This window comes from Tachypleus tridentatus, chromosome 9, assembly GCF_004210375.1.
Source record: "Tachypleus tridentatus isolate NWPU-2018 chromosome 9, ASM421037v1, whole genome shotgun sequence".
Taxonomy (NCBI): domain Eukaryota; kingdom Metazoa; phylum Arthropoda; class Merostomata; order Xiphosura; family Limulidae; genus Tachypleus; species Tachypleus tridentatus.
The window spans coordinates 41,224,004-41,240,291 of record NC_134833.1 but is presented as its reverse complement, the minus strand read 5'-3'; the positions used below and the strand labels follow the sequence as shown (position 1 = coordinate 41,240,291).

Here is a 16,288-nt window from a genome sequence, read left to right as displayed (position 1 = left end):
TACCAGGCCTGTTAAAGAAAGAAAGCATAGTATATCTATTTACTTTCGTAGTTTTTGATAAGAAATAATTTCATTTTATAGGACTAAACTGCTTCCAAGCTTTGCAGATGTTAGTAAATACTTAATATTTGTAAATATTTTTGAACATGATAGTAATTATACACGAATGTTGTATTATGAACATTTATTAGTGATATTATAGCATACTTTCGTATTGACTACATGAATGTAATTCTCAATTTATTTGCAACATCGTCACTGTTTGTGAATTAGATCATTCAATTTTAGTGATAGCATAAGGAATTAGCTTGCATTTCTTACATATTTCCAACTTAAACGGGACCTCTGTTTTAATAACCAGAGAGTGGTGTAAGAACCTCAAATGTAAGCGAACGATGGCTGTGGACAAGTTAGACTGCTGTCAAGGATGAAACGCAATTAGAGATCAAACTAATGTAGATGAATGTTCCATAAAATGTTGGTGCCAAGAGCTATGCATTTTTGTATGAAGAACTAAGTAAATTAATCATTTCTACTGTGAGAAGTGACACATACATTATAATACATTGTATTTGAATTAGAAACTTTCCTAGAATATTTGTGGTCTGTTTGATTAAGACATTTAACCCTTTCATTGTTATCAGAACTTCAGATCTACCAGACACATAGCCAGAAATTTCAAAGGGATGAAGCACATCATAATTATCATATATTCTAAATGACATAATGTACACATTGAAATTCAGATTTGAAATATTACATGATGATACATTACGGCTTAACGCTTGCAAACCGGTCTGTGACATTATTGATGTCAACTGCCTCTGTCGAATAGCGGTACCTATGAGCAAAGCCATTCAACCTTGTTTCTCTAGTTCTGTTCTGGAGATAGGTTTTCAGAAGGCATAAAATAGAATTTTTTTTTCAGATGTAGCAATGGGATGATCACACCAATCGTGATCAAGGCATGTAAAATTGCAAAATCATTTTTGTCACAAGCTCTAAGTTACTCAATTAAACTGCTAGATTGTTCTGTTGTGTGTCTGAAACACACCTCCATTAATGCCAATGTCTAATTGCTCACAAGGTTTTAATTCAACCGTATCATTGCAACAAATATTATTGCCATGAAGAGTTAGAGAGTACATCTTCCATAACTCTAAAAAGCTTTCTTCAGCAACTTGCACTGAAATGCAGACATGGATGTTCTTGTGTATGATAATACCAAAAAGAGCAGTCGTTATTTTATATTGAATCGCATCCACAGTGTATTCAAAATATTGTCAAAAAATAGTAAGCAAATCGTAATTCTAAAAAAGACATCTTTGTCGTCTGCGTTGGTGTCTGGATTTGCTCTATTCAGTTGACGACTGCACTTTCTAGGTTGTTGAAGCTTTATAGTGGAGAAATTGTATCTCTAAGCTATTTCATAGCTTGGAAAAAAGTGAACTTCAAGTTGTTTCCGAATTTCATTGAGAACTTCAATTATATCAATCACACCGTCTATATCCCTTTTCAGATCTGATTTTTCGTTGGAAGACTTTTGCTTAGAGCACTTGCGTTCAAGCACAATGACACTGAAGTAAACAACGCAACTAAAATTTAATGTAAGTTATACTTTTGAGTAGCATGAAGTTTTTGCAGATGCCTCTGAATCATTTCACAACTTGTTAGACATAAGTCCTCTTCCCATTATTATGTAGTTGGATATAAAACTTTCTAGTGCTGTAATTCGTTCCACCCACTTTTTTCTGATATTGATTCAAGTTTGTGCTTTTCTGTCAAAACAATGGCCTTTTCAACAACTATTTTTCTTTTGTTGCTTCTCGAAAAGAAATTGGTTACTTCTTTAACCATTCTGCACATGTTACGAATTGGAGAATGTTTAGAAGACTACTTGAGCTTTTACCATTGTATTTCCAAGTACTTTCAAATTAGTGGCTAGTTAATATTTTAGAAATTGCCTGTGACGGTATCACAGTAATAAAAATCATATCTGTATTGTTTAGAATTTCATCTTCTTCCTCCATATCAACTCCAGTTAAAATATCACACTTCATGTACTCTTTGTTTAAAACATCAATACGCGCAATAAAATCCTTGCAAGTATCACTCAACTCTTGATCAAAATAGTTTATATATAGTGTCAAATGCTCATGCCAGAATATTTAATTGTTTCATCTGCTAAGACACAACAAAAGCCAGCTTGTTGTATTATAGCAATAATTTTCTCTTTTAACTGATTTCCGTTGCACTGTATTAGATCATTCAGAATTTCAGCTGAGCTATAGTATAAATTTTGTGGTACATTCACTCTTGGGTGTCGAAGATAATATCACCAGTAAAATTTCAGCAGCCTTTGAAAGTTTCCTTCACCTCCTTCCAGTTTCTCCAAATTGATAGGGGCACCATCATTATTACCAAGAAGCTGGATATTGTCCTCTCCACAAAATAACTACTCCGCGTTTAGCAACAGCTATTATGATGTAGAATTGTAAAACCATGTTAGGGATTTGATTAAACATCCCGTTATTTAAGAGATAAGTATTCTTATCATTAACAACAGGAACTGGAAAGCTTATCAAGATTTAGAGCAAGATGATTGGTGCAAAGCATAGAAAAATTCTAGAGAAAAACTTGCTTGAACCAGCCAATAAGCTGAAATTGGGTCCAAAACCTCTTGGTTCAATATTTAAGTGAGTTTGAATCACGTGTTGGTCCTGTTGATCTATCGTACCTGTCCAACCACTTTTTACCCAGTTTGCCAAGAGAAACACATGCTGTTTGGTGTGCAAAATCTGCTGTACACAGTACTCATATTTTGCAGAACAAACTACCAAATTTTCACTATAAGCAAATTGTAGATATTTATCAATTTGTGACTGAACCAAGTACCTGTGCTTTGTCTGACCTTGTTTTTTTTTAGGAGAATGGGCATTCCAACAGAACAATAGTTGGGGTTTACTTTTTGGTTTTAGCAACGTTCCTGTTTTTTTTTTTTTTTTGTTAGACAAATAACTTTGGCACTTAAATAATTTCCAACGCCATTAAGTTGTTAATTTGGATATTTTGCCTGGAATCTCTCTCGATGCTGTTGAAAAGGAGCCATAAGAACTGCAACTTGGTATCTCTTCTGATGTTGTTAAACTGGAGCGAGAATCAGGATAAATTGACATTTCATGTGATACTTCAGTGTGAAGCCAGAAGCAGAACAACTTTTTTCTGCCCTCTTTTTGAGTTCACAGTATATTTATCCATTTTTCTAAAAAACGTAATAATTATTATAATCATATACATCTTAAAAAAGGATAAAAATTATTTTAAGCAAGTATAGAAAATAAAAGATATTAAATTTGAATTTTTAAAAATAAATTCATAATAATCATAATAAGTGCGAATAAATAAAATTTATTCAAAAATATAAGGTATATAAAATATTTTATTTTATTGTGATATATATAATAAGACAATTTGAATATGAAACATCTGAATATTCTCCATTGTCAAGTCTAGATTCGATTATAATGTGTTAAATTATATTTCAAATATAATATTTTCGTACAATTAAAATAAAAAATGAAAACCTAGAGCATTACACTAAAGTTTATATATCAATAAAGTCGTCTACTCATCAAACAAAAAGCTATTCTGGCCAAATGTATTGACAGATATCGATTAGACTTTTTGTTTAAATTTCTTAGATAATATTATATATGTAAAATTAAAATATATTAATAATACAATAAAATGTTTTAATTACTTTTAAAATGAATTGATATTTATAGAAATAATTATTTATGACCGAAAACGTAGTTAAAAAATTGTAAAGTACGTAGACACGTTTTACGAGCTGGGTTGTAAAACTGTGTGGAACCTTGTTGTGCAGATGAGGGTAAAAACAAAAACAAACAGCAGCAAATAGAGAAATTCATTAACAACATGTAATAACTTAAATCAACAAACAAAAAACTGGAAGGCGTATGTGTTTGTTATAGCAAAGCCACATTGGGCTATCTGCTCAGCCCACCGCGGGCAATCGAACCCCTGATTTTAACGTTGTAAATCCGTGGGCATACCGCTGTACTTTTTCTTCTTCTTCATGTGTTAAATCTGCGGCAGACATCGACGACCATGGCATGCCAGACTTCTCTGTTGTCAATCCTCCTTATCAACTCGATGTTGCTCATTGAGTTCTTGGTGACATAGTTATTGAGGCTGTCGATATATTTAGTTCTTTGACACCCTCTGCTTTTCCTCCCTTCTATTTTCCACATAGTATCTGTTTCTCTATCCCATTCTTCCTACAGATGTGTCCTAGAAATACCATTTGTCTCTTTCTTATAGTTTTCATGAGGGACCTTTTATATCCTGCCAGTTCCATGACTTCCACATTTGTTTTTCTTTCAGTCCATGATATTTTTAGCATCCTTCTAAGGAACCACATTTCAGCAGCTTCTAATCTCTTCTCTGTGTCTTTGTTCAGTGTCCAGCTCTCACAGCCATATAAGAGAACAGACCATACATATGATTTCAAGGTGTTAATTTTAGTGACATTTGTTATGTTCCTGTTTGTGAATATGGACTTCATTTTGTTGAAAGTATCCTTGGACACTGCAATTCTTTTCTTTATTTCTGTGTCACTCTTTGCATTTGATGTTATAATATATCCAAGATATTTGAAGCTTTCGACTTGTTTTATTCTCACGTCCTTGCCGGTTATGCTACATGTGGGTGTATTTGATTGTTTTGAGATAACCATGCACTCTGTTTTCTTCGCGTTTAACTGCAAGCCTTTTTCTTCACTCTCGTCTACTGTTGTTGTGAGGAGAGTCTGTAGATTTCGTTCGGAGTCCGCAATGAGGACTGTGTCATCAGCGTAGCGCAAGTTGTTGATATTGCATCCGCCTACTTTAACTCCCTGATGTTCATTGATGTTTCGTAAGATTATTTCACTGTATAAGTTAAAAAGGTCTGGTAAAAATACACATCCCTGCCTCACCCCTCTTTCAATTGGTCTATATTCACTCAATTCATTTTCAATTTTGCCATAGGTTTTTCTTTGCAAAATGGTACCTATAGTAGGTTGCAATTACTTGCTGTAGGAGCAGTGTCCATACAGGACCGTTTTGCCCAGCCATTGTTCCTTAGATTGGAGTCATCTGCCTGGCCAGATTGAGTGTTGCGCCATTAATGACACTATGTCAGTTGCCTCGCACTCATCCACCACCTGCCTTCCATGACTTCATCGTAACCCTGACATGGTGGGCTAAATGGGTACTCGGTCTTGCCCAAGGACCTCCCATGGGCTAGCGGAGGGAAGGAGCGCCTTACTGTTCCTTTGTCAGAGCGTGCTAGCTGTACTAGCGGGGGCAATTAAAAGGCAATCTTGATTATTCTGTTTCAACAAATATTTTTTTTATAGTTCTTTTCTAAAAATTATTCGTTTTATATACAAATATTTTAATAAAAATTATACTGCACTAATGTAAAATGATTACGCTAATAAATTTGTTATATTACAAATAATACAATTTTAGATGGAGAATACTAAAAAAATTGAAATTGTAAACATACATACCAGAAAAAAGAAACAATAAACGAAGTTACAAGTAATTTCCAACATACCATTAGCGATACGGTAAACTTAATGATGAATGAATAGTATATGATGAATAACACTAATAATTGCTCTAAAGAGGGACAGCCCAGGCTCCAAAGGCCTCTCCTATGGCTACGCCTCTGGCTACACCAGGATGAATAAAGGAGAAGTTTTTTATTGCTAGCTTTTTCATAAAATGCTGTGATTCTGGATATCTAATATTCATGAAAAATTCTCAGTGAAATTTATAATCAAAATGTTCGATTTCTAATGTTCGAAAAGAAAAAATGAATATCATCCTGTTAGATTATTTAAGAAACCTAGTGTCTTTTACCACTATCACACAGTGATAAACAAAGACCATAAAAAGAAATTACCTCACAGTTAGAGACAAACCAAAAAATAACTGTGGTTGAACCCATGGTTATTGAGAATACGCTTCCTACTGCAAACCTGATGCAGGACCTTTGAAGAGCACCGTTTCAGTCCCGGCCGATTAAATAGATTTTACAACCAGATAAAAATGGAAAGAACCAAGATCCTTTCCACTATCTAATGGAATGATGACAATATGGTGTAACGTAATAACATACTTGGAAACAACTAGCCTCATTTCAAACCTAAATAAGATGTTTGCATCCACTAAACGTATGGGAAGAAGAATAAGGTACCATGAGACCAAACATTCTGCTTCCTGTGTCACAGATTTGTAACTATGCTTTCAAGACTTCCTTCAACCTCCAGGTAGCAACTCCAACCATCATCCTCAAGCATATAACCACAGAAGTTATCAAAATATAGCACCACCACATTTAGTGTAGGCTGCCCGATGGATGGAAGACTAGGCTTAATGCCAATGTGAAAAGAATTATTATTACGGAAAAGTGAATGGCAGAGATCACAGGTAATGGGTTAGAATCAATAAATCCAGACAATATAATATGCCTGAAAAGGAGCGCTACGCAGGTTATTAGATATAAGATCTTATTACTTTTTGTTATTTTTCTAAAGATACCATTACATCTATTTATGTGTGTTTCCGCTTTATGTTTACGATTTATGTTCCATTTTCATTACGTTTATCTTCTTCATTGTACCTACACTGTGTTTTAAATTTAAATTCATAAGTTTAAATTTATTAACTCTGAAATGTGTGTGTTTTATTTTATATCTCGCTTATGTTGTATTTTATTGAGTTCCATTTATGCTGAGTTTGTATTATATCAAATCCTCTTTATGCTGAGTTTTGTTTATTTTCTATTCATTTTTTCATTGCATTCAATCCTATCTTGTTTTCATTTGTGTCTGCCTTATCTGAAATTGCTTTTGATTTCGTATTACATACAAAATCATTTTTGACTCTGTGCTGTATCTGTTTTGTTTTTCCTCAGGTATTTTGTTTCGTTTTTTTCAGTTCACTAATTCTGCAGTTGTGAATTTATTTATTATACATGGCATCTGAGTCTGTTTAAATTATTTGTAAATAATATTTTGCTTAATTTTTATTTTGTATGATTTTTAGTTTGTTCTAAGCTTGTTTTGTTTTGATCATATATTAATTTCATTCTAAGCTTATTTGATTTATGGTAATATTTTTATCTCACCGTGTTGGCTTGTGGAGCATATTCTTATAAAAAAGTACTTGTTTACTCTTATGCACTCTCAGCGTGGAGTCTGACATCAGGACTAGTCTAAGACTCCTCGAAAGATTGTTCCATTTGCGGCCAAAATGGTTGTTAATAGCATGGGTGCCTAAATTATGATTTAATGTCTTTTAATTATTATAGTATTTTAATTTATTTTGATTTAAATTATGATGTTATGTAGTTATAATTGATATATTATATAAGATTAATTTCGTCCATGTATAGTTATTTTTTGCTTGGATCTTAGTTTTCTATTTTGTATCAAAAGCTCTTAATAATATCTCGTATGTGTCATGCATCTTATATATTGTCAAAAGAAATGTTACGAAAATCACGATAGACATTTAAATGTGGCTTCTTAATTATTAGCGTAAGCACCCAGCAAGGTGCTGATAAGGAAGAAAGGAGACAAGCAGTTGAAATACTAGCTGGTTTTACAACTATATAACCATACAAGGCATATAACCTTATTCAATTATTTTCAGGAATATTTTTCAATATTATTTATTCAGATGCTAGATACTTAGTTAACGTCCTTGCACACAGAGCTAGGTAGTCGTAAATTTTAGTTAATCATTCAAAAGACCGTGTTCTTGTTTGGCCAGACTACTGTATCATCTCTTTCCTGGAATTGCGTCACACCCAAATGAAGTGGTAATGTAAAGGTTTCTACGTTTCAGTATAAGCTAAGGATTAAATTCCCCTCAGATGTAGAATTGTAAAACCATATTATAGATTTGATGCACCGTCCCTTTGTGTAAGAGATAAAGATTCGTATTTGTTTTATACTTTCGTTTGATTCTTTTTTATTATTTTGTTAATTTATTCTTCTGTAAGCATTTCCTTTTAATCTTTTATATTGCAGTATTGGTTACCTGTCCATCACAGTTTCGTCTGCAAATACCACATACATGCAAATGTTACTGTTTTGGACTACTAGTGTGCATTGTATTGAGGTGTTAGAGGATGTATACATGCATGCTGTTAATACATTATGCAACTAGCGTAGATTGTACAGTTACAGCGCCTTATCAAAGTAATCACTCCAGCAAAATATTCTACATTCTGTTGCTATCTGAGCTTTCAATAATGAAACTTTTAATTGAAACTCTATATTTAGAACCTACACAATCTACTCCAAGATGGAAAAAAAAACTAAAATAAATATGCTGATATTATGTGAGTAAGTTGGATTGTGAAAGAAATTTGGAATATTCTCAATTGCATAAATATTTAAACCCTTTACCACAACAACCCTAAATCAGTTAAGGTGCAAAAGATTAGTTTGAGAGGTCATAAAATTAGTGTAATGGTCCCTGTCTGTGTGTAAACAAAATGGTTTAACTTGAGTTCGAAATAAATGTAGCTGTTCAAGCCACAATTCACATGGTAAGATGACAAACCAGCCATGAAGACCAACGAGCTTTCCAAATATATCAGAGATAAAGAAGGAGAGAAGCACAAATCAAAAGAAGGTTATAAGAAAATTTCAGTTATTGGTTATCCCTTTCATTATGGTAAAGTCCTTCATTAAGAAGCGGAATGTGTTTCATACCAGCCAGTCATTACCAAGATCAAGTCGCCCTTCCAAACTAAGCAGCCAAGTCAAGCAAAAACCTGATTTAGGGATACTACTATGGAGCCAACAGTTTTCATACATTGAAAGTATTCCAGAAGTTAGCTTGTTTGTGTGAATGACAAGAAAGAAACCATCACTGAAAAAGTATCATACAAATCTCATATGGAGTTTGCAATAAAGCATGTAAGTGGTACTTCAGACATTTGACAGAAGATTTTATGATCAGAAAAGACAAAAACTGAGATTTTAAGTCTAAGTTCAAAACGTTATATCTGGTGCAAGACTAACACAGAACATTATCCAGCCAACAACACCACAACTGTCAAGCGTAATGGTGAAAGCATCATGTTATAGGAATACTTCTTATCAATAGGGACTGGAAAGCTTATTAGGATTTAGAAGAAAATGGTTGGTGCAAAATACAGACAAATCCTGGAGGGAAAACTTTCTTGGATTAACCAGTAAGCTAAAATTGGGTAAAAAACACATTTCAGCAAAACAGTGACCCAAAACCAAAGGCCAAAGCCACACTGAAGTAGTTTTAAAAAAACTTGAATCCAATGGAAAATTTATGACGAGACTTGAAGACTGCAGTCCATTAACGAACCACAATAACCTTATCAAAATTGGAGCATTTTACCAAGAATAATAGGCAAAACTTACACTACCCCTTTGTGAAAAGCTGGTACAGACCTATTCAAAAATATTCACAGCATCAATTGCTGCCAAAGGTGTTTCCACTTAAGGGATGAATACTTAAGCAATCAGCAAATTTAAATTTATATGTTTTCTTTGCTGGTTTTGTTAATATTCAACCTCCTTCACTCATAATAATATTAAATTTATTACTGTGAGAGTATTGTGAAATTTACTAGTAAAGGCGAATACTTTGGTAAGATACTGTATGCACGAAGTGGTGTGCTTGTAGCCCATTAATACGCATATAAGACTGCTATTTTATATTGTATTGTGATGCTATGGCACATGAATACATCACCAGTTCAATTCTCCTGTATTATTATGATATTTATTCTACGTGTGTGCAGGTTTCATGTAACATGTGGTCGAAAAAGCCATTAAAATTGTTTTGATCTACTTGTGTTTTTATATTTGTCATTTGTAAGTAAGTAATACCTGTTCTGTCCATGTATGCTATTGTTCAGCTTGCTGTGCAAGGATGGTAACATTAGTATCTTTCAATGGTAATTCAGGTAATATCTCGATGTAACGGCTATGTGGACAATACTAGTCACTGAGGGTAAACACAATGTTTCTTGCAGAGCAAGAAAAGTTGGATTTACTCAGTCTTCTACATGGATTCACAAGTTGAAGATAGAATATCCTGTAAAAGTGATCTTTGTGTGTAAATAATAACAAGTACACTCAAACTCTGTTTGTATGAAGTCTTAAACAATAAAGACTGTTGATTTCATGTTCAGCTTTGCTTTCAGTTTTTATATTTCACGACTCTATTACTAAGAGATAGATTATAACTGTAATAGGTAACTTGACCATATTTCCTGTTATTAATATACCCATTCCACTATCGTAAGTGTAACTCAGTTTTATATGACTATTCTATAGAGTGGATAAGAAGGAGAAAAAGGTTTAGTGGCGGACTACAGGATATTGAATTGTTGAGTTTTATATTTTTGTTGAGTTTTATATTTTTGCTGAATTTAGATCTGCCTTTTAGTTGAACTCTCATGCTTTAAGTTTGGAAAAGTTTCTTGGTAAAAGAAAATGACATTTTACACAACTAGAATGATCAAGAGGTAGAGTCATTCAGTGAAGGGAATTGTCATTGGAAAGAGGTTTTTGATCTAGACAGACATGTTGTTTATAGAAAAAAGATGGCTGGAAATATAAAATCAGGTTAATTCACACAAGTGTAAGGAAGAAAATTTAGTGCAATGATGGAAGACATAGAGAATTATAGAAAGTCACAAGAGTTGGTCAAATAATGCGCTAGAAAATCGAAAAGGTACATGATAAAAAGATTGAATGAAAATGTAAATGTTAAGGGAAGATAGTTCTTTATATACATTAAGGGTAAATAAAGTGTTAGGATGGAAGTATGGAATTTGAGGAATGATATAGATAGGATCATAATTGATGTATTGAGATGGATAGATTGCTGAATTTTACTTTTTGTTCAGTTTTTAATAATGAAACTTTAAGCAATATTTCTCATCTTGAACAGTTGTTAGACAAAAATAAGACTAAACGAGATAATCTCAATAACCTTGCAACTGTTAAGAAAAAGGTGAATAGATTTTGGTCAGATAATAGTTCTCTATAGATTTTGAGGAATGATAGGGATTTAATGTTTGAACCACTTCCTAATATTTTTGGAAGTCCTTGAATAGTAGGTAAGTGCCAAAGGTTTGGAAATTGGTTAATGTTACCCTCGTTTTCAAAGGATATTATCAACACTGTTCCAGAATTGCAACCCTTTAACCTCACATGCGTCATAGGAAGTTTTTGAAAGTTCCCTAAAAGATTCTATGCAAAATTATTTAAACAATTTCAAAATCTGATATTCAACATGGTTCACTTGGAAAAGTTCTTCCCTTCTAGCTTTTTTACATTCGTTATATAATTAGTACTTACGCAGATTAGAGTAAATGTATAGAGTTTATTTATTTGAGTTTTCAAAAAGTATTAGACAATATACCATATAAAAGCCCTTTTTTAAAAATGATCTCTATATGTCTGGGAATAAGTTGACTCATTGAATTGAAAATTAGCTATATAATAGATTAATGTCAAGAGGTTCTTTGAGAATCAGTGTTAGGACCGTTGCTCTTTTTGTTTTCATTAATGATGTAGATGAGACAATGATCAATATTTTTTTTATATTTGCTGATTATATTAATTTATTGTGTAATGATAGCTATGAGTATGCTTCTGCAGCTTTACAACATGATTTGTATTATTTCATGAATTGGTTGAGTAAATTGCAAATGGATTTTAATTACAATAAGTACAAGGTTTAGTACATAGGTTCTTTCCATGCTTCCATCAGAATTTTTCTCACATTATGTGAAGAGTTTTTGTCCTCTATGCATGCAAGAGCTAACAAGTTTGTGTCTTCTCTTGCCTCTGTCCCCATCATCGCTTCAAGTGATTGCTTCAGACCCTCTCCTTTGGCACTAAGATGCAGAACCATTATTCACTCACTGTAGTCTCCTAAGTTCAAGACATATCTGCTCAATCTTTCTGTAACAGGTTCCATAGAGATTTATGCGCCTCTTTCTACTAAAGAAAATGTCTTGATTGGAAACAAATGGTTCTCCAGCCAATTTTCCTCCTTCTAAAATAGCCACTTTAATGCATCAGAAATATTAAGGTTTTCATTCACATTTAGATGACATTAAGGCCTTGATCAATACCTTTTCAACTCGTGTATCTCTTCTTGCTAGAAAAATTTATTTAGCCTGTTAATAGTATCATCTATTGGCAACTTTTAATGCACAGGAATCACAATTTGTGTAATGGTTGAGTTCATGGAATTGTGGAGCTGCTGGTTGGCCAGCATGTACTCAACTTGTCTATGTCTTGTTTTGTTTGTTTTGTTTTTGAATTCCGCGCAAAACTACTCGAGGGCTATCTACGCTAGCCGTCCCTAATTTAGCAGTGTAAGACTAGAGGGAAGGCAACTAGTCATCACCACCCACCACCAACTCTTGGGCTACTCTTTTACCAACGAATAGTGGGATTGACCGTCACGTTCTAACGCCCCCACGGCTGAAAAGGCAAGCATAGTTGGTGCGACGGGGATGCGAAACTGCGACCTTCGGATTACGAGTCGCACGTCTTAACCAACCTGTCCATGCTGGGCCTTGTCTGTGTCTCTGGAGGCTGTAGCCATCCTTATCATCATGGGTCACATAATAATTGCGTGTTCTATGCATCTGTCTCGAGGAAAGACTTACAATAAATCAGACATTGATGCTCTTATGAAACAGTTGCCACCTCCTTATTTCTGTTGAGAGATGAACACAATATCCAGATTGCCCCTGAAGAAGTAAAGTTCACCCTTCGAAAGCGCTCGGGTTATAAGGGTGTTTATTTCAATTTTATCAAGACTTCTTGGACCTACGTGTTTTTAGCACAACATGAATCCCCTCTAGGGTGATAGTGATATTGATGGTAGAAGTTGTTTTGTGTAGTATATGCTCTCAGTTCACAATCTTTCTCATTTAAATACTGGTTCTTTTACCTATTTTCAAGCCCAATCAGTCTTTTACTGCTATTTATCTATCTACTTGCTCACCTTTGCTTTTTTCTTATCTTTATTGGAAGGTTGACAGTGACCCATCATTTTGCCAATGATTGGCTGTGGGTGTTGCACCAGACCCATGTGCCACAGTGGAAGTTGAAGCAGACTAAGTGGCTCTCCTTCACCATTCTCTCAAAACTAGATCTTTCTGTCGTTAATCATCCATCTATTAACGGCTATGTGGAGGCAGAAACTGATTATATTCCTCAAGTAACTGTTCATTTAATCCCTAAAACCTCGACTCATTTCCCATGATATCCTCGTCTGTGGTAGTCTCTTGCTTGCCAGCAGACATGGAAGGCTGAGAATGCCTGTGATATTTTTCGTGTATATCCCACGTTTTCAAACCACATTGCTTTCCAACAGTCTTGTACCCATGTTCACTCAGTCAGGCATCAGAGACAGAAAAATCCTGGATTATGCACGCCACTAGCATTCTTTTACAACCAGTGCTACACTAATTTCTGAGAAACTTCGGAAGGTTAGTTGAAATTATGTTTTCCATCCCTTTTGATAGGTAGAAAGTTACTACTGTACAGAGCATCGCCAATACTCTTGGGGTTGCCTTTTCCACTTTTCCAACACTTCCGTTTCTTCTCCTGCCATCATGTCTCTGGATGAGAGTTCATCCCTTTCATTTTGAAGAGATTATTTCTATGGCTATAATCACTCATTTGTACTGGTGAAACTTAAGTTTTCTCTTCATTTGTTTGGCAGTATATCAGTGATGATGTCCACTATGAAATTCTGCACCGTCTCTCTCCTTCTTCTTTTGTTTTTTCGGTTATTTTAACTAGATTTGACAGGAAAATGAGTCTTCTGATGATTGGCGTAAGACTATTGTTCTCCCTCTTTCAAAGCCTCGGAAGAAGCCCAAAACTTTTTCTAATTATTATCCAATTGATTTGACTAGCTGTCTCTCAAGGCCTTTAAGAGGATGGTTAATGCGGGTTTTGTTTGATTCCTCGAATAAAACAATCCATTCTCATCCACTTAATGTGGTTTTTATTGACAGTACTCCTCTATGGGACATCTTATTCGTCTTGAATTCTTTACCAAGGAAGCCTTCGTCAAGAGTGAGCATTTTGTTTCTATCTTCTTTGATCTTGATAAGGATTTGGAGATTAAATAGAAGTTTGCGCGGAATTGGCCTATTTTATTTGTAACTTTTACTTAACAAGAGATTTCAAACATATCCCATTCTTTCGCACAGAAACTTGGAGTCCCTCATGGTTTTGTCTTAAGTGCCATCCTTATCAGTATAAAGAACAATGATATATATCATTAAACAACTTTCTGCTAGTGGTGCAGACATTCTCGATTTGAGTAAGTTCCACATTTTTTGTCAGTCACTGAACATGAAATTTATTGAGTGACTTGATAGGGTGGACGACTGCAAATATTTCACCTTCTATTCCTCTAAAACCATACGCACTCACTTTATCTGCCAGTGAGGTTTACATCTAGATCCTGAGCTTTGTCTTAGCGGTGTTGCTTTTTTAGTGGTTTCTCAGACGAAATTCTTGGGCTTGTCTTTGACTATAAGGTTGCTTTTATTTCTCACACAAAACGGCTTTGTGTCAAGTTTATAAGAGCACTATCATCATTTGTGTCCTCTCTTTCACCTCATAAGGAGCGAATAGATGTTATATGCTCAAAATATGTCGTGCCCTTATACAATTCAAGATGGATTATAGGTCTCTGGCTTATGGTTCTGCCAGGTCTACTGCATTGAAGATGTTGGACCGTGTACACCATCTGTAGCTTCGGTTCTGCACAAGGGCTTTCTGCACTTTACCAGTCCACACTCTGTACAGATAGTCATTTGAAACTCCTCTCTATCTCTAAAATCAGCAGCTTTTTTACAATATCTATCAAACTTCAATCCTTCCTTCATCCGTGAGCTGCACTCTCTGGGAATAGGTAGTCTGCTATTCCTTCTCTTGCTTGACCTTCGTATCCAGACACAGCTAGCTGAATTGGGTCTATTGTTGGATGGTCTTGCTCTGTATGATGATCATCCCATCCCATATGTCTCATTGCCATCCACTCCTTTTGATCTTTTCTTGATTTACCTGACAGAGACTCCCGATTGGAAGTACCATCTTCTCTTTGCCAAACATCTTTGAAACAATTTTAACGTATGGTTTGAAATATAACTTTGTGTGTTCTTTCATGATCTGTTATGTCTCAGTAGTTGCTCACAGGATTCTCTCTACAGTTTCTGTTCACTGCCAAGTTGTGTGCCATTATGTATTATAGTTCAACGTTTTGTATTACGCTGAAGCTAGTCGGTACATTAACTGTACTATTTACAAAAACTATCTTAGCTCTCTTTTTGTATTATCTTTTTGCAACCTACTAGTCTGTTTACTTCTATTTAGTTTTTACCTGTTTTATGAGCATTGTTTAGCTTTTAACTTGCTTTATTTTTACATTTTATAGTATTTTACTTTTTTGTTTTCATACCAGTTGTTTTGTGCAGATAATCTAATTGCTTTGCACCAAAAAATGCCAAACAACCAACCAATCACTTGATTATCTGAAATTAAAATGCTTTGTTGATCTCAAGAGAAACAAGACCGAACTGACTTTGAAACTCTTGTTTTCTGAGCTACCAGTGATTTTTCTGAGGCAAAACATAAGAGATGTTGTTCAAGAATCAAACTCTTGATCTAGATGATTGGTGAGAGATTTTATGGAGAATAATACATACTCTTTATTGGATATATTCCAGCACACCTGAATGACACAGCGAGAGAATGGTGCTTTGTCTGAATGTATATTGGTGTTTACTATAGCAACAGCACGAGTATTTTTGTGGCTTGCGAAAATTTTAGCTTGAAAGTCTTTGTTTAGCTGAATTATGATTAGTTGGTATGTGGTGCCTAGAAGAAACAGATGTTGAGTTTAATAACTCATAGATGGCAGCACATTATTGTAACACAGCTATCAAAATGTAGCCTGCATTGTGTTACCCAAAATTGTTACAATGTAACTTAAATGCCAGAGGCAGTCTGTTGCAATCTATTTGAGTATGGACAACACAGTGTACAGAATAAATAAATATATGCGTGGGGTCTCATATTTTATCCTGTGTTTTATTTGATTGTGATAAAATGTTTTCTTTGATGCAAATTATAAATGTTTTAAAAGCGCACAGATTTGTAAATATTTTT

The 16,288-nt window shown here is 34.3% G+C and overlaps 1 protein-coding gene across 3 annotated transcripts in view; it reads left to right on the top strand.

Moving 5' to 3' along the window:
• Window positions 1–16,288, top strand: part of LOC143225125 (uncharacterized) — a 99,666-nt gene that overhangs the window by 19,463 nt on the left and 63,915 nt on the right. Inside the window, exon 1 of one of the 3 annotated variants that reach the window (XM_076453971.1) lies at window positions 7,843–7,899. The exons of the other annotated variants lie outside the window; for them this stretch is intronic. The gene's annotated coding sequence lies outside the window, so the exon portion shown is untranslated. Of the gene's footprint in view, window positions 1–7,842; window positions 7,900–16,288 lie in introns of those variants that run through there. 3 annotated transcript variants of the gene reach the window in all.